At 37.7% G+C, this 24,716-nt stretch overlaps 1 pseudogene; it reads right to left on the bottom strand.

Annotated features, from left to right (window-relative positions):
* Window positions 1-24,716, bottom strand: part of LOC138168340 (creatine kinase B-type pseudogene) — an 80,971-nt pseudogene that overhangs the window by 32,530 nt on the left and 23,725 nt on the right.

The following is a 24,716-nucleotide window of genomic DNA, read 5'->3' as shown; positions in this document are numbered from 1 at the left end:
CTTCACCATATACTGCCAAGAGGGCCCATGACACTTGTAAAAAGATGGTTAAGAACCTAGAACTTAGAGTTTTTGATATGCATTCATGAACAGAGTAATGACACCAAAGTATTGAGATCAACATATATACAGTCATGTATTTCTATGTTACCTTTACTGATTATATGTGGTCCTTACCCAAAAATGTTCAACTAGATTTTGCTTTTGAGAGTAAGACAAAGTGGGGAATTGTTAAGGTGAAACTTAGTGTGATGGTATATAATGTGCTTTTCATTATAAAGTTTGGTGCAAATGATTTTAAAAGTATCTATTTAATAAAATTCATATTTCTACCTTCCATTAGAAAAGATAAATCAGAAAATGACTGTTTGTATGGCAAATGTAACCTCAATTTCAAGAATATCTACACAGAAGGTCTTATTTGCAGAATCTTCCTCTTTGCAGATAAAAGGGCCCCTGATTAAATTTAAGGAAACTCAAGTCACTCAAAATCATTAAATCTTGAGATAAGGAGAATAAACAAATGACTGTAAAAGTGATAACTATTTCTTCTGCCTCTCTCCAGCCTTTGAAATCATTGAAGTAGTTTCTCTTAGACTAAATTTCTTTTTTTAAAAATCATTCATTGACATTGCTTTCAATTAATCAAGTAACGGGAAAGCTTTTATTAAACACTTACTATGAGCCAGACATTGTGCTAAGCACTGGAGATAAAAATACAAAAGTGAGCCATTGCCTAACCTCAAGGAGTCAACATTTAATAGGATAAAACAACATATAATAAGTGTTGGGAAAGAAGTTTTGGTCTGGGAATTAGGAGAAGTATGGGAAAGGGAAGGCTATTAGCTTTTATATAGAACCTACTATGTGCCAGGCAACTGTGCTAAGTGATTTTTATCGATAGTGATTCACTGATTCTCACAAATAACCACAGAAAGGAAGTGCTATTATTATCTCCATTTTACAGTTGAGGAAACTGAGGCAAACAGAGGGTAAGTGACTTGCCCAGAGTCACACAACTAATGAGTCTAAAGGAAGATTTGGACTCAGGACTCTCTGAATCAAGATCCAATGCTCTACCCAATGTGCCACCAGTTTTCTCAGAGGGACAGTAAATTGATCCCTTTTGAGGATGGTTGACATGCACTTTCTGCAAGCAACAGCAGTATTAAATTGATTGGACAGAGATAAAGAAATGCATATATGGTTATTGTACAGTCATTTCAGTCATGTCTGACTCTTTGTGACCCCATTGGGTTGTTATTTTTTGGCAAAGATACTGGAGAGGTTTGCAATTTCCTTTTCCAGGTCGTTTTACAGATGAGGAAACTGAGACAAATAGGGTAAGTGATTTGCTCTGGGTCAAACAGATAGTAAGTTTCCGAGGCAAGATTTAAACTCAAGTCTTCCTGACTCCACGCCCAGCATTCTATCCACTGTACTGTCTAGCTGCCCCATATGCATTCTTATATATATATATATATATATATATATATATATATATATATATATATATGTATGTATGTATATGTCTATGTTGGTGGGGCTAGGTGAGTTTACACTCACTTCAAATGAAGGGAGTTCATTCCTAGGATTCATGTTTCTCTCTCCATAGGCTTTACCAACCCACCAAATTGGGCCATGACTCCAAAAAGGTTTTGAGCCCCTGTAATCTTTATAACTAGGCACTAGATGTTTACAAATTAGATAAAAGGGCTATAACTTAGAGGGGGAACAGGAGATAGAACTTTGCCAAGTTTTACCAAGTTTTCTTAAAGAGAGATTATAAATGTATACAAACTGAATCTTAACATGGTCCATCTTACGAAAAATAAAATCAAGAGGCTAATTTTCATTAAAGATGTAGTAGATAGGGAACCAGACTTAGATTCAAAAAGACCTGGGATCAAACCCTTCCTGACCTAGCTGGGTGACCCTGGGAAAATCACAACTCAATATGACCTCACAGTTCCTTTTAGCTCTAAATAAATGAACTTAAAGGTGATATCATAAGCAAATTATGGGAAGACAGAAAATTTTACCTGTTAGATCTATGAATAATGGAAAAGTTTATGACCAAACAAGGGATGGAGAAGATCAAAGAAAGTAAAATGCATATTTTTCATTACCTGAAATTAGTTTTTGTACAGACAAAACAAATATAGCCAAAATTAGAAGGAAAGCAAGAAACTGGGAGGGAGGGGGAAATTATAGTAAGTTTCTCTGGTAAAGATCTCATTTATCAAATATATAGATAACTGAGTCAAATTTATAATATGTCATTTTCCAATTGATAAATGGTCAAAGAATATGAACAGTTTTCAGAAGAAACCAAAGATATCAATAGATACATGAAAAAATGCTCTAAATAACTATTGATTAAAGAAATTCAAATTAAAACAGCGCTGAGGTACTACTTCACACCTCAATTTGGGAGCATGACAGAAAAGGAAAATGATAGACGCTGGAGGGCTCATGGAAAAAATCACAAACAACGGAATTGTGAACTGGTCCAACCATTCTGGAAAATAATTTGGAACTATGCCCAAAGGGTTATAGAATTGTGCATACCCTTTGACACATTGATATTGCTACTAGGCCTACAACTACTAGGTATCCCAAAGAGATCAAAGAAAAATGGAAAGGACCTATACATTCAAAAATATTTATAGCAGTTCTTTTTGTGGTGGCAAAGAATTGGAAATTGAGGGGATGCCCATAAAATGGAGAATGGCTCAACAAGTTGTGGTATATGGTTGTGATGGAATACTATTTTGCTATAAGAAATGACAAAACATATAGTTTCAGAAAAACTGGGGAAAAAATTATATAAATTTATGCAAAGTGAAGTGAACAGACCCAGTAGAATATTGTACACAGCATTATGGTGACGATGATCAACTATGAAAGACTTAACTACTCTGATCAAGACAGTGATCCAAGACAATTCCAATGGAACCATGATGAAAAATGCTATCCACTTCCAGAGAGAAGTACTGAACTCTGAGTATAAATTGAAGCATATCTTTTTTATACTTTGTTTATGTGTCTTGCCTCCTCTTGTTTTGTTTTGGTTTTGCTATATGGCTAATGTGGAAATATGTTTTGGGTGATTTAACATGTATAATTTATGTCATATTATTTGCTTTTGGAGTCTGTGGAGAGGAAAGGGAGAAAGAGAATCTGTAACTTAATTTTTTAAAAAATTAAAAGTAAAATAAAGTTTAGCACATACCCTATCCCCCAATAGTCCTATATTTCAAAAAGAGAACATTAAATTTACTTACATCATCCTGTTGTGGAAGACTGAGTTCATAGGATCACAAATTTAGAACTATAAGTGTCATCTATTCAATTTTCTCATTTTACAGATGAGGAAATTGAGACCAAAAATTAGTAAGAAGACTTTCCCAAGGTCACAAAGTTAATGTGTAGCAGAACCAAAAAAGACTTTCAAAATATATTCAAAACTTGCTCTAGAATGAGAGGAACTTGGGTCCAATGCCATCCCTCAAGCTCCCTACCTGTATGAGCTTGGGCAAATCACTTGTCACTTGACCTTCCTGTTCCTTAGTCTCTTTATAGATAAAGAGTTTGGAATGAATTACCTTGAAGGTCCTTTCCAGCTCTGGGTCTACGATATGATGATAGTATAAAACTAATGAGCCAAGGTTTCCACTGGTACAGCTGCTTAGCAAAGAAAACTATAATGACTAAGAACCAGTAAATATTCACTAAGAATACATCATGACAAAGTAAAACCATACCCTTGTTTTTATCTTATGATTAGTCTATTAGGCCACACACATGTGACGTCTTTGTTAAGGTCCCTCTTGATAAACCTGTGAACAAAATAGTGAAACCTGGGCATCACCATCGTGGTCATTATCATCACCACCAGTGTTTATAGAGAGCTTTAAGGTTTGCAAAGCACTTTAAAAGCATTATCTCATCTAATCCTCAACTCTAGAGGTAGGTGTTATTATTACCCCCATTTACGGAGAAAGAAACCTAGATGGAGTTTTAAGTGATTTGCCCAAGGCTGCACAGTTAATAAGTATCTCAGGTCAGATTCGAATGAAAGTCTTCCTGAGTCCTGACTCCAGATTCAGAGCTCTATCCACTGTACCACCTAGCTGCCTAGAAGATTTCACAGCTGAATTTTGTATCTGGTAGAACAAACATTCCCAAAGAGTTGTTGACTAGTGGGTTAATGTCAACATAGAAAGAATGGTTTGATGCAAAGCCTCTGGGCTCTTTACATTTGCACCACTGACTTAGATAGAGATGTACAAATCTAGGTGAGATAGCTAATAGGGGGATGTCTTTTGATTTGTGTGTAAATTGGATTTGAGACAGAGTTGCAAGAAGTCCTCAGCCTCACTCTCTCCTTCAGAGTCATCACAGTCCAGGGGTAGGACAGAATCAAGGTGGCTGGTGATGACTCAAGATGTAGTGGATCACTTGGCATCTTTGATGTCTAACCAAGTCCTAAGCACTGCACAGAGCCTGCTTCAGCTGCCATCATGGCCTTTGGAACGAATTGTTCTCATCTGCCCATTTCACCAGGGAAAGTCTTCATATGCTTGGGGTGGACACCACCCTAACCCACCAATGGGTTTGAGACCTCCTGGTTACACTCAACCTGGTTTAGCCATCTGCGAAAACACTTTACTGGTGTGTGGACACTGGCCATACTACAGCTTCTAGGAGCCACAGGTGAGAGTTGGGTGGAACAGGTGGATACCAAAGATGGAAAAGGGCTGAAAAGGGCTCGGCAGACATCATACCAGAGGTACTAGTCTTCCCTTGGTGACAGAATTCAGAATCAAAATTTTCTTGATGGACTAGACCAGAGCCTTCCAGAATCTACTGGCTGAGGACCAAATCAAGCCTACCACTGCTTTTGTAGAGTCCTACAGCTAAGAATGGTTTTAACATTTTTTTAAAAAGATGAAACTTTATTTAAAAATGTAAAATTCATCCTTGGCTTGTGGGTCATGCAAAAAACAGAAAGTTGACTATCCTTTACAGACCTTCCCTCCACATCCCAGGTTTAGACCAATGCCCTAAAATCAGCAAGATTCAATTTAACAGGAATCAAGTACAATACTACATTTAGGGTTAAAGAGTTACTAACAAAAAAAAATCCACTGATGAAACAGTTGTTTTGTTTTTGTTTTCTAAGTGTTTAATACTGGTGAGAAAAACCCCACTGATCAGCAGACCATCCAAAGATATTCACGTTCGTTGCAACGAAGGAATCCTGACTTGGCAGCAGTTCTTATTAAAAAGGCCTGGGGTAGAGAGAGGGGGTTAGTTTACCACACACTCAACATGAGCTAACAGTTTCACTCTGGTGCTAAGAATGTTAATACCATCTTAGGCTGTGTTAATAGAAGTAGGGTGTCCAGAGAAATGGAGGTGATAATCTCGTTGTACTCTGTTCAAGTCAGGCTATGTCTGCATTATGACAAACCAGAATATATTCAGAGGAGAGTAAGCAGACTATTGAGGGGTCTGGAAGCTTTATCACATGAGAAAATGTAAAAAGAAACCAGGCATACTTAACCTAGAGAAAAGAAGACTGACGGTAAGTCTTAATAGTGATGTTTGAATTTTTAAAGAACTGTCATGGGATAGGCCTCAAAGATTCTATTATTCTAGAGATTAGATTTATATGATCTTTGAGTAGATTGTAGGAGGCAGATTTCAATAACTTTTTCAATAAAGGATTTTATTTTACTCTTGGAGTTGCAAATCATCCCACAAAAAAAAAAAAAGACTAGGATTCTATAATGAGTAGGAAGATCAGCATAACTGGGAGGAGTCAAGCAGAAACTAACTGACCTGTCAGGAACATTATACAAGGTATTGTTTCTCTGGGGAAGAGGTGAGATCAATGTGTTAATCAATAAATCAAAAAGCATTTATTAAGCTTCTACTATGTACCAGACATTATGTCAGGCACCAGGGACACAAACCAAAAAAGTCCCTGCCCTCATTCTCATAAGTAGATTAAGACCCCAAGTTCCTAAATTTATTCCTCCAAACTCCTCAGTCACAACAAACCAAGTCATACATTGTTAATGACATTCTGAAGTCCAAGCATGAAAATGACATCCCTGAGTCTGCACTCTAAACATAGCCTATCACATGGTAGGTGACTCTTATACCAACATCAAACATACCAGCAGTTTGTCAGAAATTGTCCCTGTCGATTCTATGCCAGCTGGGTAGGAAGGACCTCAATGAATTATATAAAGGCTAAGATTTTTGTTCATGTTAACTTTTTACAGCCAAGATGTCAGCTGTCACAAATGTTTACCACCATGTGCCTTAAGCATCCTGGTTGACTAAGGAAATATTTAAGATCTATTCACCAAAAACATAAAACAAAATAAAGAAATCCACTTCCTTGAGTTTGAAATAGCTGGAGGGCAGGGAAGGAGAAGCTGAGAGAAGAACAGGGCAGGAGGTAACCATAAATGGAACTGGGAAGATAGGATATCTGGTGTGAATGGGGCAATAATTGGGACACATCCAAAGAAAAAACTACAAGCAAGCCACTTTAAATCTCTCAACTTTGGTTTTCTCATCTACAAAAGGAGGGGACTGGATTCAGTGGCCTCCACTGCCCCTTCTAGCTCCAAATCTATGTTTCTATAAGAGCAATAATAGAGGAAAGGACCAGACAACAAACACTTGAAGTGTATATAGCTGCCATGCCTAAAGGAGATGGGCACACTTCATCCACTCCAGAGAACTGGCACAGAAAGTTGCTCCTCATATCTGCCCTGTCTTTGCCTATCCTGCCTCAGGTGATGCCCTACTTAGTACAGTAAAGATGATAGAACAACAGGGAAGGGAGGAGGTGACAAGGCAGAAGGCATAAGAAACAGTCCAGAAAAGTTTATTGCCTTTTCATCTGTTCTTCACGACACCTGGTTGTAGATCCTGACCAAACCAAAGCCAACTCCAAGTCTAGATAAAGGTCAATTTGAGTCATAGGCAGTATTTCTCTGAGAACCAGACCCAAAAGTATACAAACTTCTACATAAGAAGTAGAATACCACAAGGGCAATAATAATCTTTTTATTCTATAATCTCATACTTATTGCCCTGAAAGCTTCCCAATACTACATGGGTAGTATTTTTGTTTTATACTAAGTTCATCCTTATATATTTAGAGTTCTTCAGCAACGAATGAGATATTATATATACAAATGTAAGAGTATCTTTGTCAAGCTTCTAATAAAAGCATTTTGGATCCAAACACTACTCCACTTGTTATTTTTGCTTTCAGAAACCTAAATATGAGTAAATGAACCAAGGCAGGGCTCAGAGAAACCTGAGGGCACCACATACAGGAGAGGAATATAAGTGAAAGGGCACAAGGGGACTAAATACATGTGTGGAAGGGAAAATATGATATGGTGAAAAGAGAACTGGATTTGGAGTCAGAGACCTGAGCTCAAGTACTAGGTCCACTGGGCAAGTCATAATTACTCTTTGCCTCCATTTCTCCTTTTCTAAAATAGGCATAAAAATACTCATACTTTCTCCCCACTCAAAAATTGGACTCTGCCCTGGGAACCACTTTGGGTTCTGAGAGGTGACGCCTAGTCTTAACTTGACTAAAACCAATACCACCTCACATCCAGGCTACCTGCTCCAAGCCATTCTTTGATGCCAATAAACAGCTCCCCTCCTCCACATACAGACACATACACTTTCAAGCTCCCTCTATATGTTGTCTTCCCCAACTAGAAAGTAAACTCAAGGGCAGGGACTATCTGACTTGTTTATATTTGTACCCCCAAGGACTTTACCCAAAGCCTAGCATATAGTAAACAATAAATGTTTAATGGATAGATGGATGGATGGATGCATGAATGGATGGATGGATGGATGGATGGATGGATGGATGCATGGATGGATGGATGGATGGATGGATGGATAGATGGATGGATGGATGGATGGATAGATACATGGATGCATGGATGAATGGATGGATGGATGGGTGGGTGGGTGGGTGAGTGGATGGATGGATGGGTGGGTGGGTGGGTGAGTGGATGGATGGATGGGTGGGTGGGTGGGTGAGTGGATGGATCTCAATCAATTAATCAATAAACATTTATTAAACATTTACTATGTCCCAGGTTCTGTAGAGGGGATACAAAAGAGGCAAAAGGCAGCCCCCGCTCCAAATGAACTTATAGTCTAATGAGAGAGGCAACATGCAAACAAATACAGTAGGTCCTCATTACTCATGGATTCTGCATTTATGAATGCATGTACTCCTTAAAATTTATTTGTAACACCAAAAACAATACTCAAGAATACTTTTGCACACTCACTTTTGCTCAGAGCAGCAGAAAATATGAACCTACCATTTCCCAGGTAAGCTCTACGTAGACAGCTTCTGCCTTTTTGTTTCAGCTCTCGAACTATAAACAATAATCCTTTTTAGCATCTATTTAGTGACAACTTTTTTTTCATTTTTGTGCTTTTTGTTGGCAATTTCACTGTTTTAAAAAAGTTACAGGTATAATACTGAAGTACTGACATGTTCCTAAGCAGAAAAGGCAGAAAATATATGTGTTAGATAAACTTCACTGAAGCATGAGTTAGAGTGCTGTTGGCTGTGAGTTTAATGTTAATGAATGAACAGTACAGTACATCCAGAAAAAGGAAGAGGAAATTTGCCGATCTGCATGTCCAGCAGCTTTGGAATGTGTTAAAGTAAATGTAATTAGAAAGGTTCACAGGAACCTAACAGTATATTTCCCCTAGAAGCAATGGCTCAGTATTCACTAATTCAGTGTTTATAGTGACTTCATAGAACACAACTAATGTTATGAATTATAAGAATCAATTGTATATACAAAGCAAGCTATAAATGAGAGAAATACGAAACAATTAACAGAGAGAATGCATTAGAATTAAGAGGGAATGGGAAAACCCTACTGTAAAAGATGGAATTTTAGTTGTAACTTTAAGGAAGCCTGTAAAGTCAGTAGGTACAGTTGAGGAAGGAGAGCATTCCAGGCATGAAGAACAGCTGGAGAAAATGCATGGAGACAGGGATAGAGTGTCTTGTTTGTGAAACAGCCAGAAGGCCAGTATCACTGGCTCCAAGAGTAAGTATCAAAGAGTAAGTTGTAAAACTGGAAAGGTTATGAAGAGTTTTGAATACTAAGTAAAGTATTTTGTATGTGATCCCGGAAGCAATAGGTATTATAGTTTATTGATGGGGGGGGGGGGGAGCAGTGTGACATGGTCACTACCTGTATTTCAGAAAAATCACTTTGGTGCTGAATGAAGAATGGATTTGAGTGGGGAGACACTGGAGGCTGGCAAATACACCAGCAGACTACTGCTAGCTATCTGTCTATCCATCTATTCATCTTTCTATCTACCATACTACCTACCCTGCAGATTTGTTGTGAGGATTAAATTAAATAATACATGAAAAACACTTTTTAAAATAATAAAACAATTTATAATTATTACTACATCACAATCTTGCTTAAGGTCATTCTTACTTCATCAGGGAGTTAGAAGGCTGGTTTTTCATCTAATAGTGATTTTTCTAATATGACAAGGTCTATACTCTTATTTCTGGCTTGAAGGTATGATTTACCATTCATGTCTCTCATTGGGAGCTGAGAAACATTACCATTCTTCCTACTTATTTGGTGAGTAGTGACAGTTGAAATTGGGATCATAATGGGGAAAAAGAAAGAAATTAATTCCACTAGTCCCATAAATACACTCCATTCATTCCAGACATTAGTTATAATAATCCTTGCCCTACAACTGTAGTTGAAAATAAAAACTGAAAAAATAATAAAAACCACAAGCTGTAGTAAAACATAAGTATATATGTGTGTATGCATGTGTGTATATGTGTATGTACGTGTACACATATACATATATACATACACAAATATGTAGATATGCAGGGATATATCTCAAGCCAATCTAATGCAGTAACATAATCACAGGGTCCTATATCCAAGACATGCCAAGTAGCCTATGAGGGTTCTTTCTTCTTCTGATAATGAGATATCAAAACATTTTAGTTCAAGAGGCAGTAACTATATGCCAGATACTTTGCTAAGCAATAAGGATATTTTAAAAATGAAGAAACAGTGGTTTCCTCAGGGAGTTTACCTTCTACTTGAGGGTGATAACTATAACATATATTATCTCATTGGAACATCACAATGACCCTGCTCAGTGATACAAGTATTATTCCCATTTTACAGCTAGAGAAACTGAGATACTAAGAGATCAGTGACTTTCAGAAGTGACTTTTCCATAAGCACATAGCCAATAAATGTCAAATATGGTATTTGAATATAGGTCTTCCTGACTCTGAGGCCAATACTCTTATCAACAATATGATGCTAGACACATGAAATAAATAACTTACATTTAGAGCTACCATAGAGGGGTTTTAAAAATTCAATCACTCAACCATATATATTTATCCATCTATTGAGTAGGAACTACTAGATAACATTCTGGTAGCAAGAAAGAAATGGATCATTGGTCGATCGTTGTCCTAAGTTAATTTTAATTCTAATTTCTAATTGTTCTAAGCTAATTCTGAGGGTTGTAAAAGTCAAGTCAGTATGTCAACAAGCATTCATTAAATACTCATTACATGCATTACTCATTACTGCTAGCTTGAGAAAACAAATATAAACAAAAAGAAAAATATCCCATGCCCTCAAATAGCTTACATTTTAAGTGGTAGATAGGGGCTGGCAACAAGCATTTATCAAGCACTTACTATATGCCAGGCACTATGCTAAGTGCTGGAGATGCAAAGAAAGGCAAGAGCAAGGTCCCTACCCTCAAGAAACTCACATTCTAATGACGAGAGACAACTTGCAAAAAAAAATGTCTTTACTCAATATACAAAAAAAAATATACATGGAGTAAACGGAAGTTAATCTCTTTAAGTAGGCACTAGGAATGGAGGGGGGGACCAAGAAAGGTCTCCTATATAAGTTGAGATTTTAGTCTTGAAGGAAACCATGAAAACCAAGAAATAGAGGTAAATTGGAAGAACATTCTAGGCATGGGAGATAGCCAATGAAAAGGCAGAGTCAAGAGAAGTGTCATGTAAGAGTGACACCATGAAGGTTGGGGTTGCCAAATATTAGAATGAAGGGGTAGCTAGGTGGTGGGATGGATAGAGTGCCAGGCTTGGAGTCAGAAAAACCTGAGTTCAAATCCAGCCTCAGGATCCTGGGCAAGTCACTTAACCCTGTTTGCCTCAGTTTCTTCATCTGCAAAATAAGTATAGAAGGAAATGGCAAACCACTCTAGTATCTTTGCCAAGAAAACTCCAAAAGGAGTCACAAAGAGTTGGGCATGAATGGAAACAACCAAACAACAACAAAGAATGAAGGGAGGAGAGCAAAATGTAAGTAGGAAAGAAAAGTTAGAAAGGGTCAGATTGTGAAGCATTTTAAGTGCCAGAGAGGATTTTTATGTATTCCTGAAAGTAATAGAGAGGCAGTAGAGTTTATTGAGTAGTGGGGTATCATGTTTATACCTATGCTTTTAGAAAATTATTTTGGTAGGTAAGACGAGGATGGATTGAGGTGGGGAGAGACATGATAGGGAAAACAATTAAAAGGCTACTGCAGTAGACTATGCATGAGGTGATGAGGGCCAATACCAGGATGATGGCATTTGAGTGAACCAAAGGGTTAGATGTTATAAAGATAGAAATGCCAAGCTTTGTCTATACAGGGAGTATGGCAGCAACTGGCATGGCAAATAAAGACTCTAATATTTAATTCAGCAAACATCCATCAAGTGTCTATTGTATTCACAGCATTGTTCTAGAAGTTGGGGAACTTAAAATAAAAAACAACAGGTTCTGCCATCAATGTTGGGAGAGGAACTTAGAAAAATATAATGGGCACAAATGATACAAGGTAGAATGTGATAGGTGCAAAAGAAAGCCATGTTTATTATGAAAAATCTGAGGAATTTTCTTTCAATTTATGTGAATTCCCACCTCATCCAAGCCAGACTCAGATGTTCCCATTTCTACAGAAAAAATAGCTGTAGCAGGAAGCTCTATACCCCCCAACACACTGGAGCAAGTAGAAGAAAGAGAGATTTGAGGTGAGTATCATGTGGCTACAGCTCCATTTCCTCTCCTTCACTCCAAAATAGACCACACAAAACAAGTACAACTAGTCAGGGTAGGGTCTTGTTAAATCAGACACAGGCAGGGCTCTAGCTCCTATGCGCAAAATAGACTTATTAGAAAATCAACACTTTAAAGATCACAGATGAAAAATTAGCTATGACTGATTATCTCCCTTCTGGTGCAGCTGCTATGTCCCTATATGAGTTGCTCAAGTCATAATGTTTTGGATAAAGCAAGGGGAGGAAAAAAAATCTGTCTCTGGTTCAAGTCTCAATCTTCTTGGGCCCCACATACACAAACAACATATATAGAACCAAATCTAAGGTTTATTTCTCTATTCCTCTGAACTATATAATAAACCTAAAATGAAGAGTTATTCTATGTCAAGGCTGACCAGCCCATGGCCCTTGGGCTCTTCAGGACTTTATTACAAGTCTTGGAGGAGGGTCCACTTATGGAAAGGCATGGAGAGAGGAGAAAAATGTTTTAAAACCTAAAGAAATTAGGTACTCGGATTTGTAGAGTTATTGCAAGTCTTCCCTAATGGTATCAGTGAATCCTGGTACCTACTCCTTGTTCAGAAGGGTCATCCTTGGATCAGGTGTTTTGGGGCAAACCTGCAATCCTAGCTACCAGAGAGGCTGATATTGGCAGATCTTTGGGGCTCAGGGTGGTCTTAGCTACAGTGATTTATGCTGATCAGATGTTCATAATAAGTTTAACATTAATATTGTGAGTCTACAAGGTTGCCTAAGGAAGACTGAACCAGTCCAGGTCAGAAACAGAGCCTTTAACTTCTTGCTGGGCAAAACCAGTCTTTTAAAAAAATACAAAATAACATCTCCTAAGAACTTGTGAATTCCATTTTTTAAATATTCCTCCAAAGCAAGGTAATCAGTTTCCGCCAGATAACTAAGATACAAAAGTATTGCCTACAATTGGCAAACTTTAGACTTTTTGGAAATAATCTCTATGCCTGGAGAGCTAAAAATTTGGTTTTTATGATTATTTTTATGATCACTTCTGGGATGGGGGAAAAAAACACTAAACATGAATTTCACTAGATTTTTCCAGTAGCAGTATTAAGATTGTTCCAAGCCAAATATAGTGCATTCCTATCCCTCTAGTGGTCATATCAAACATTTGTAGGTAACTGGTTGGAGTGAGAGTTATAGATTACTTAATACATAACAGTCAAGGTCGGGCCTTGAATAAATAGGCCTCAATCTATGTATTCAACCTTATCTTCAACTACTGCTAACCATTTCTCATCAACAAGAATAGAACTTCATGGCCTCATTCATAGACACATTCTTATCTGTAGCATATTAATCTCTAGCAGGTCTCTTCTACCCTTAGACTATACACTCCTTGATGGCAGGGACTAAATCTTATTTATCTGTGTATCACACCCAGCACTTGTAACATAAAAATTCTTATGTATGCACATTACCATCACCACTGAGACAGGACAAAGTAAATCTTTCAATGTTGGACTAAACCTAATACTTATCTTTGTATTTCTAGTATTGAGCACAATGCCTGGAATATAATGGGTGGATTCTAGCAGAAGCTTAGAATAAAAATAAACTCTCTACTCTAGACAGGCTAGTTTTCTCTCTACACTACAAAAATGTCCCCCTCTCTTTCCAAATCCTTCCCATTCTTTAAAATTTACCTCTTCCATGAAAGCTTCCCTGATGAATTCAGTCCTCATTAAAATCACATCACCAGATTAGAAATCTCAGTTCCATAAGAGATGGTCATTATTGTCCACTTATTTTGGCATAATTATATGCTACATTCTTATTTTTTTTCATATTTATATATCTTGCAGATAAGTTCCACAAACAGGAGCCAGTTGTGTCTTAAGTGTTGTTCATAACATCATAGCATTGTAAGAGATAAACCAAACTTTTGCTTCCACAGAAAATATGTCATGTACCAGAAAATCTTGTATTTTCTAGGGAAGGCAGGAAAAAGAAAGGATTAGAGAGAAAAAAATCTTGGGAATGTTGATTAACACTTCATAAAATATCTAAAGGTGAACAACTCCTTCCTTATACTTTGGATCAAATCCCCAACTCTAACGGCCAAAGAATTCCATTCCACAATCATATTTTGAATGTTAGGACTCTTCTTAAGTTAATGGTGAAGGAAACTTAAACATCCTGATTTGGGACTCTTATCAATTGAGGGAATTACTTTAAAAGAATTTATGACATGTCATTCTATAAAGAAATGTGAGCAGGAATGGAGACCCACGTGGAGGTGGGGCTTAGGTGTTTTTCAGATAGGCTATGAACCCTGACCTGCCTAGACCTTGGGAAGCAGGAAGAAAATTCTAATTGGAAAGAGTGCATAAAAAGGTTTACATTTGTCTGAATAAGCATTCATTCAGAAGAATGAATGTAAAATAAATAAAATGAGAACTTTCCTGGCTTCATGAGTATTGTTCTCTCTAGAGTGAGCACACTTCTCACAGCATTATGGATAGAAGGCTAGCCTTGGAGTCAGGAAAACAGGGGTTCAAGTCCTCCTGTCAAATGCTAGTTGTGATCTTAGTGAAGACACAATCTCTTAGAACCCCTACACAATTTTCTAAAACTCTAAGTTGCAGGGCTGTTGCTGACATATATCTGTGAAAGTCTCCACACTGGGAGCTCACCACGTTGATTTAATCACTGGCCTGAAAATGCTCCTTTCCCTCTCTCTCCACTCCTCCAAAGACACCAGATTTGGCGATTTACCCATTTCTTGAATAAGGATAAAATCTCCCTTCTTTCCCTCAATGAACCTTAATCTAACTCCCCTTTAACTCTACTTTTAAAAAAAATAGTGTCTGCTGCTTCTTGCCCATTTTAGATCATCTCCCTTTTGTCCTCAGCTCAATTTTGCAACTGATATTGAAAGATAAAGTGGAGATACCTATCCTCCCCTCAGTCTAGGTTTCAGAAGGAACACAAATCTTCAAAGTAATCACCAGAACCTTGCTTATATTTTTCCCCGTTGCAATTCAGTTATTTACATATTAAAGTGGTTATTAGAGGAGAGAATTCACGGATGCAGATTTGACATTCAGATGTCAGCTTCTCCATAAATAAGGTCAACTGTGATGAGGACACATGTTAGTCTCCAATTACAGTCTCTTAATGTCTAAATGATGCTAATGGGAGGCATCTACCACCACCATCTGGGCTCATAAAAAAGAGATACTGATCAGTGCCAACCTAGTAGATTTTTTCCTTTGTCTTTTCACAACTTTTTGGCTCCTAAGGAATGTATATTCTCCATTTGACTCCATAGAATAGTTCAGCAGTCAGGAAAGACAGGCCTCTTAAAAATTTCCTTGAAGCCTTGTCAACACAGTCATATACTAGGCCATGTCAACCGCAATCGCCCAGATTTTTACAGATCCAGAGGAAGCATCTATTCAAGGAAAGTAAACCAGAAAATGAGACAGCTTGGACTGACTACAAGAACTTGGGACTCAGGGATTGTTTCCCTAGCCAGGGTCATAGATAATAGAATGTTATGATAGAACTGGGAAGAATGTGAGAAATGCATCATCTGGTTCAAATCCTTCATTTTATAGAAGAGAAAGCTGAAATATAGAGACTGTAACTTCACCAAGATCACACAGCTGGTTAGTGGCAAAAAAAAAAAAAAACCAAGGCTATAACTTAGGTGTCCTGACTTTTCTAGAATGGCGTGCTGTGTAGTACTTGAAAGAGAAGTAGCCTGAATATCAGGGGAGGTGGATTTTGGTGTTAGTAGAAGGAAAATTGACTCTGCAGTTGGATAACCTGGGTTAAAAATCTTGCTACTAATGATTACTTCCTATGTGATTTGGAGCAAATCATTCTATCTCCTTAAGCCAGAGTTTCCTCTTCTATAAAATGAGGAGGTAGAACACAAGGACTTTTGGTGTCCCTTTTAATTCTAAATCTATGATTCTATAATTCTAAATTCAATGTTGTTGACAAGAGAATGCTGCCTCCTCAATTCAATCACACCTTCCTGGCTGGAGAGCTCAGTGAGGAAAGAGGAATGGGTAAGGTCCGTTCTAAAGAACAAGAAGGGAACTCATTGGCATTATACTACAACCAGGAAGGGCTCATCAGGTAAATTCATAAGCCCTGAGCAAAAGTTTTTCAAGAGGAAAATTTAACTTCCTTCTATGGCCCCATTTATGTTGTTCAGTTGTGTCCAACTCTCAGTGACATCATTGTGGGGTTTTCTTGGCAAAGATACTGCAGTGGTTTGTCATTTCCTTCTTCAGCTCATTTTACATATAGGGAAACTGAGGCAAATGGGGTTAAGTAATTTGCCCAGGGTCACACAGCTAGTAAGTATGTGAGGCCAGATTTGAACTCCTGAAGATGAGTCTTACTGATTCCAATCACAGTGCTCTATTCATTGCACCACCTAACTGCCCACCCGGGATAGAACATAATAGAGATTACTAGGACCTGAATATTAAATAGATTCAAGAGAAAATTCCAGAAGCCCCTAGCAGATGGGAAACTACGGGATCATAGACTCACAACCAGAAGGGACTTCAAAGTTCACCTGATCCAAATATAGAAATATATTGCAATAGAAAGAGGGCTGAATTGGGGACCAGGTGGATAAGGATAGAGTCTAGACCTTCCTACCTGAGGAAACTTTCTACCAATGCAGGTGAGCACCTTCTCCACAACTGTTAGTCTTATACAGGTGCCTAGGACACTGAAAGATTAGGTGACTTGCACAGGGTCACACAGCCAATATGTATGAAAGGCAGGGTTTTTACACAGATTTTCCTGGCTTTCAGGCTGGCTCCATATCCACTCAACAAGGCTATCTCTCAGAAGCCAGAGGAGCAAGAACAGATCCTGGCTCTTCTCTTATTGTCTGTGTAATGGGCAATTACCGTAACCTATGTCAACCTCAGTTTCTTCAACTGTAAAATGAGTAACGGAGTTCAAATGTGACCTCAGACACTTATTAGCTGTGTGACCCTGAGCAAATCACTTAACCCCAATTGCCTCCAAAAAAGGTAGAAAAACAGGGAAGTTTCTAACACATATGTTCGGCAGTGTTAGAAACGTCCCTGTTTTTCTAACTATTAAGTTTTGTTTAGGGGCATCTTGGAATAATGGCTTGAGATCTGACCTTGAAGTCAAACTAAGGTTTAAGGGCCTCCTTTGACACAGAGTGGCTTTGTGACCCCAAGAAATTCACTCTTGCTCTTAGTGACCTAAGTGACCTCTTTTTTTTTCTTTTTTTCTTTTCTTTTCTGCTTTGGAAGCAATCAGGGTTAAGTGACCTATGTAGGGTCACACAGCTAGTAAGCGTCTGAGGCCACATTTGAACTTGGGTCTTCTTGTCTCCAGAGCCAGTGCCCTATCTACTGTGCCACTTAACTGCCCCCTAAGCAAGTCTCTTAAGACTATAAGTTTCAGAAAAGGTGCTGACCTGAACTGGTAGAAGTTCCCCATCAAGAGTTCACCTCACCAATAAAATCATAGGTATGGTCAAAAAAAAATATGCCAAGAATTGTGAGAAGACAATTCCCATGGAATTGTTCATAGCTATGTCATTACATTCCTATCTCTGAAACCTACTGTCATATCTCCTACTTTTGGAGAATTTTGAGGGGTGCACTGAGCCCTAAACACCATTATGAGTGGATTCATGCATGGATCATTCCCATGAACATATGACATGCCCTTGAATATAGCTCTGCAAATTTTTGTCTATGAGTACGTATCTACATGTTGTGGGCAATCACGTTGGTCTTTGTTGACCCCAGTGTTTATTTAGTCCAGTGTCTGGCACAAAGGAAACGATAAATACATAAAAATAAATTGTTGCTTAATCCAAAGAGGCATAGAGGTACATACCACAAACCTGTGGTATGCTCCCTGGATCATCTCCCTTCAGCTGCCCCTAATTTTCACAGTCCTTTCCCTTCCTTCGCCTAGAAACCACATATTCCTGGAAGTGCCCAGATTTTTTCACCTACAATGACTCCCATGAGAGCAGTGACAGGATCTAAGCAGTGGGAAGGGATAGAGGTGAGGGCTATAGGGATATAGGCAGTCTATGTTTGCTTGTTTTGGCTCAGAATTGCCTACAGATAGCCTGTAGTGAGTAGAAAGGAGGTAAGCCCCAGGACGTAAATAACAGGATGAAAGTCAACATCTATGGGAAGCCAAGATTTCAAAAAGCAAATAATTTTACACATATGTGTGTATGTATATATATATGTGTGTGTATATGTGTTATATAAATATATGTGTGTGTATACACACGTGTGTGTATTTGTGGCTAATGTTAGCGATGGTGTGGGGGGAGAGAAAAAAGAAATTTACATAACTATTGTATATAAAAGGAATAATAAGTTGTACATAATAGATTTGCAGCTTCATGTGCAATCATCCATTTTATTATGTACTATGTTATCAAAATGCTTCTTTTATTCCATAGATTAAAAATAAAAAATTTTAAAGCATATGATGGGAAGGGATATGTCAATGAGTTTTGATGGTTTTGCGTTTTTTAAACTATGGGTTAAGTGAAATATTATGCTTAGGTTAAACTAAAGCCAGTTATCATTCTGGATTTTTTTCTTAATATTGTTGTTCTTTTAGTAGAGACAGAAGAAAGTTAATGCTGTTTCCATCCCCCTGAGATTATCTCCAATTTATTCTTGTACATATCTTATTAGTTGTTTGGATGTTATGTCCCCCATTAGATTATGAACAAACTGTTTTTGTCTTTCCTTGTATCCCTAGACCTTAGCACAGTGCAGGCAAATAGTATAGACACTTAATAAATTCTTGTCAACTTGACTTGTTGACTTGAACCTGAGGGTATGAGATAGAATCAACCTTGTTTGTCCCCATGGCTACAGAAAGCAAATTTTGCTAACTCTACAGTGTGATTGATTGAGCCCAAGATGCTCTATTGGATATACCTTGAGGGCAGGATTGTTTGGGTTTTGACTTCGTTTTCTCTTTGTATTTCAAGCCTCAAGTACCTGACACGTAATAAGCTCTTAATAAATGCTTGCTGATTGACTGCTTGTTTTGCAATCACAGAATTTATAGCTCTAGGATCTATGTGGCAGTCCTGGCTATGTTAACAAATATTAAATAGAAATTTTATATGGTTAAATAAACCTCAGCCAAAGATACTCTATTCTCTCAGATCATCACTGAACGCCCTGGGCCTAACAAATGTGTTTGCTATAGAAAGCCCTTGTTCTATGAAAAAAGCAAGGTACTAGGAAACAGGGGCTTTAATATCATCTGTCACTGACTTGCAGGATCTGCTTATGGACAAAACTGATCTCATTATCTTGCCCTAAAACCTACCACTCTCTTTGGTGCTTTCTTCTTCTATCTAGGGTGCCACCATCCTTCCAGTCACCCTGGTTCAGAACCTTTTAGACTCCTCACTCCCAGTCACTCCACTTATCTAATCAATTGTGAAATCTTGTCATTTCTACCTCCTAAACATCTCTCACACCCACTCCCTTGTCTCTCACTCCCATAGCTACCAGGATAGGTCCTCATCACCTCTCATCTAGACTAAACAATACAGCCCATTTGGTCTCTGCACCTCAGGTCTCTCCCTACTCCAATCCATCTTCCATTCAGGGGTGAGGAACCTGCAGCCTCGAGGTCACATGTGGCCTTCTAGGTCGTCAGGTGTGGCCTTTTGACTGAGTCCTAGTTTTACAGAACAAATCCTTTTATCAAGGGGGTTTGTTCTGTGAAGTTTGGATCACGTTGAGGCCACATGTGGTCTCCCCAGAGTTGTGTGGGGAAGCATAGCTGGCTGAATTTCTCCATTCACCCTCCATATGGTAAATAGTCTATGTCCTACCTAGAGCCTAGGTTTGGGCTGCTCCATTCATGATTCCTTTCCTGAGTAACAATTTCTAGATGGAAGTGTGCAAGCAGCCTTGTGACTTCCCAAAGGTCTGAATGCTTATTACCTGTGTAGGTATTTGGCCTGGGAAGTCTGCAATGTAGCAGTTACAGCATCTGCAAGAGTGGCATGGAAAGATAGTCACTCAAGGAAAAAGTGAAGAAAACAGTTACCAAGTGAAACTTCACAAAGACCCTGCAGAGAATTAAAGTCTGTTAGGATCTGAAGTGCAAGGAATTAGGAATTTTCGTAGTGTCACACTTGTAACCTAAACGTCTTTCTCATTATCATTGTACTTTTAATTGGACACCTTGTGACTTCATAGAACAGTGTGCCCTATGTTGTTTTGGGGGGAGGGGAAAAGAGGTGAATTATATCAACTGTTCTTGCTACACTACCTTGTAAATAATTTTGCCAAAAGTCAGTTGTCTACTTGTTAACATTAATGAGAAATACATTAGTGAGGGCTCAGGAGATAAAGTATTAGGAGAAAGTCACAGGGTTACCACAGAACCCAAGATAAGTCACCACTCTGAGGACCCAGTCTTCAAGTTTGAATGCAAGTTAGGGTTATATCTCAGAGAGGATGTTACACTATGGGTACATACTTAGTACTTAAATGTTGTTATTTGAGTGATTCTAGGAAAGTAGCTCTAGTATCCTTATCTGAAAAAATTAGAAAGTTCTATTATATGAATTTTAAGCTCTCTTCCAGATAAGAGGCTGTTTGTTATCATGGACAAAGTTTGGTGTTTTGAAGGAGGAGAACCCTGACTTTCACATAGTTTCTACCTCATCAGGCAATTATAAAAATCAAATGAGATGTGTACATAAAGTGCTATGCAGGCCTTAAGGTACTATAAACATAGCAACTATTATTAACCCAGGCATACATAATATTTTGTGATACATCAATAAGCATGTTACACCATGAATGGACCATTAAACCACATTTTCTTCTTTCTTAAATCATGAAATCAGAAGCTAAGAGCTGCAAAGAACCTCAGAGACAATTCATTTTGACCTATACCTAAAAAGTAAATCTTTCTACAACATACCCAGTAAACCCTTTTCAGTCTCTGCTTAAAGACCTACAATGAGACCCACCTCAAGCCTAAATCTGCCTGTAGTCAATTCGTCTACCCATCACTCCTAATTTTGCCATCTTCAGTCAAGCAGAACAGGTCTAATCCAATGTTCACAGCACAGACCTTTAAGTACTGGAAGATGGTCATTATGTGTTTTGGAAGTCTCTTCTCCAACTCAAACATCTGTTATTCCTTCCACAATTCTTCATATGATAGCTTTCAAACCCTTAGCTATCTTGATCATCCTCTTCTGGACATGATCCAGCTTGTCTACAGTTTTCCTAAAATGTACATAATGGAATTTTGCATAATAGAATAACGGAGTCTCAGGAGTTGAAGGGACCTTAGAGATTGGTCATCCAGCTAAACATTCACTTTACAGATGACAAAACTGAGACCTAGAGAAGGATTGTTATTTGTACAAGTTCACCACAGCTGGTGGAAAAGACAGAATTAGAAACTAGGTCTCCTAGTGTCTAATCCAATATGATGTTCTCACTATAGCCTTCCTGAGAATTTTGATGAAGATACATGCCTTGTGTGAACTACAACAAGGCCCACTCCCCCTCAAACCAATCCCCATATATATTGCTGAAACAAGGCAACTTCAAAGAAACATTCGATCCCTTGGAGTTAAATGAAAGACTGTGCTGATCTAATACATTGCCAAAACCCATCACATCAGCAGCAAAGTACAAAGTGCTATTGAAAAAAATAAAGATTATGTAGCAAGGGCTTCTTGAGAATGAACTAACAGAAAAAGAAAACTCACAGATGAATCTTCATTGGTGCTACAGATCTCAAATGTTGCCTGTGCCAAACTGAAGGAAAGTTAAGCTTCCAAATCAATTGTCAGCCATTTAACAGAGAAAAAAGACGATAGCTCCATGGGAGTCACTCACTGATTCAGAAAGCAACTGACATCTTTTGATGCTCTTCTAACTAAAGAGGAAGGCTAAAATATAGGAGTGAGGAAAAAGTGTATATGATTGTTTTTTCCTCACTAGAAGTTTAAGACCTGATCTTCATATTTTTTTTTGCTTTTTGGAGGGTAATTGGGTTTAAGCAACTTGCCCAAGGTCACATGGCTAGTTTACTTGTTAAGTATTTGAGGTCAGATTTGAACTCAGGTCCTCCTGACTCCAGGGCTCTATTCACTGTGCCACCTAGCCACCCCATTATCTTCATATTCTTGAACCAAGTTCTTAATTATATTTTAGTGATTTACTACTGTTCCTTCCCACCCACCACTCCCCAACAATCCAGTTCCAAATTCTAGGGTTAAAGTTCTTGCCCACCATTTTTCTTGTATATTCCAGCCCTTATCTTTTATCTGAATTAGACTAAAAAAAAGCAAGAAGAAAGAAAATTAAAGAAAGAGAAAAGAAGAAAGAAAACAAGAGGAGAGAGCAGCAGTGGAAAGCATATTAAATGTAGAGTTAGAATCCATGTTTTTGATACCTACTAACTGTGTGATATTGAGCCTGTTAATAAGTCTATAAAATAAGGAAGATGATATTTGTACTATTTACTTCCTAGAGTAAGGATCTAATGAGATAGTATGTAAAAGTTTATATGCCCATTTCTTATTTACTCTGACCATAGCTATCCCTTATTCAAAAAATTTAATAACTCCCATTGACCCTAATACAAATCCTTAGTCTAGCATTTAATGTCATTCGCAACCATCCATATGGTTCCCATTCCCATCCACCTGCTAGAACTACCTGATAAGGTTCTTGTGAGAGTTATGGCTAACAAATGTATGTGAGAAAGCTGAGTAACCATAAAGTGTTACATAAAGGTAAATTGCTTTGTTGATGTTGATAAGTTTTGATGAGCAGGAGGAGGAGGGGAAGAAGCAGCAGGAAGAAAAGGTTTCTAAAAGCTTTACCAGTGGAACCACTTAAATTGCATTTTTTTAAAATTCTTCTCTCAACTTTTTCTCCTTTTCACAGTTATTACAGATTCTGAACATGTCACTCCCCTATTCAAAAATCTTCAATGGTTGCTTATTGCCTCTAGGATAAAATTTAAAAATCTTCAATTTACATTTAAAGTTCTATCTATACCCACCCACTTTCCTAGCATTATTGCCTATTACTACTCTCCTTCACCCACTCTCTGTTCCAGTAAAAGGCCTGCCAAGTATTTTCCATACACTCCCAGTTCCATGCCCATGTGCTACCTCCTACATGAAGCCTTTCCTGATCTCTCCACCCCCAGTTTTTATTTTTTATAGTAATCTATTTCTCTTTCTCTCTCCCTTTAAATAACTTTGTATAGCTTTGTAAATATTTCGTATTCATTTATCTATATACAGGGTTTATCATTCTTTTTTTAAATCAGACATAGTCGCTCTCTTGATGGAACTTACAGTTCCATTAAATTCAGGTGATAGGAGGCACAAAAAAAGATATGTAATAATACATTATAACTGTATCAAGTAGCAAGTGCTTTTTGAGGTTTGGAAAGAAGGAGGGTAATTTACCTGTTGGGAGGAATCAGGGGAAGAAGTAACATTTGACATTTGAGTTTGGTTTTAACATGGGCAACCTAGAGAATGAAGGAAGGAGTGTACCTCCATTCATAGGGACAAATAAGCAAAGGCACAAAGTAAGAGAATATTGGGGGTTAGAAAGTAGTTCAGTTCAAATTAAGGTACAGGGGACAGGGAGGATCTTAGTATGATCCACAACTAGAAACGTAGGGTAGCATGAAATTATGGAAGGCAGTATGGATATCAATCCAAAAGTTCAGATATTGTCAAATAGTTAGATTTTTCTTATTACGTAGATTAAGTATCAGGACGATTGCCTAAGTTTTTCGATTTTCAAGTGCATACACTTTGAATCAAGGAAGAATTAGCATCATATTTTAGATATTTCTGCTTTTCCTCATCAAGCTTTCCATCCCTGATCTGGCAAATTTCCAGTGCCAAATGATAGTGTTTGTATAATTTTCAATATCAATCATTTTGATCTAGAGACTTACCAACTCAAAAGCCACCATCTTTAACCTGATTCCGAATAGCTTTTTCTAGAGTTCCCCCTTATAAAACATATTCTTCCTGTTATTTTCCCCTATTCTCTACTTCCCTCTTCCCAACTATTGCTCATAACCTATGCTTATGTGCATAATTAATTTTCTGTTGGTATTTATCACATTAATTATGAATACTAATGGTGTAGTGCAGTGATTCCCAACTTTTTTTGTTCCACAAACCCCTTTCAACAACAAAAATAAATTGTGAAATCCCAAGGTAATTTAAGTGACTACCTATAATATTCTTTCATATTTATTCATTAAGTGCTGATACCTACAATGATAACTTTTGCTCTGTCCCTAAAGTGCTAAATTAAAATTTATGACAATAACAATAATAATAAATAATGTCTAAATTTATATAATGCCTACTATGTGTTAAGCACTGTGCTAAGCACTTTACAAATATTGTCGCATTTGATACTCAAAACAACCCTGGGAAGTTAAGTGTTTTTATAATCTCCATTTGATATATG

This window comes from Petaurus breviceps, unplaced genomic scaffold (genome assembly GCF_028583685.1).
Source record: "Petaurus breviceps papuanus isolate PSGF00001 unplaced genomic scaffold, PetGlider_PUasm1.0 37, whole genome shotgun sequence".
Classification (NCBI taxonomy): Eukaryota; Metazoa; Chordata; class Mammalia; order Diprotodontia; family Petauridae; genus Petaurus; species Petaurus breviceps.
Note: the sequence above shows the minus strand (reverse complement) of the source record. Positions and strands in the feature narration are given on the sequence as shown.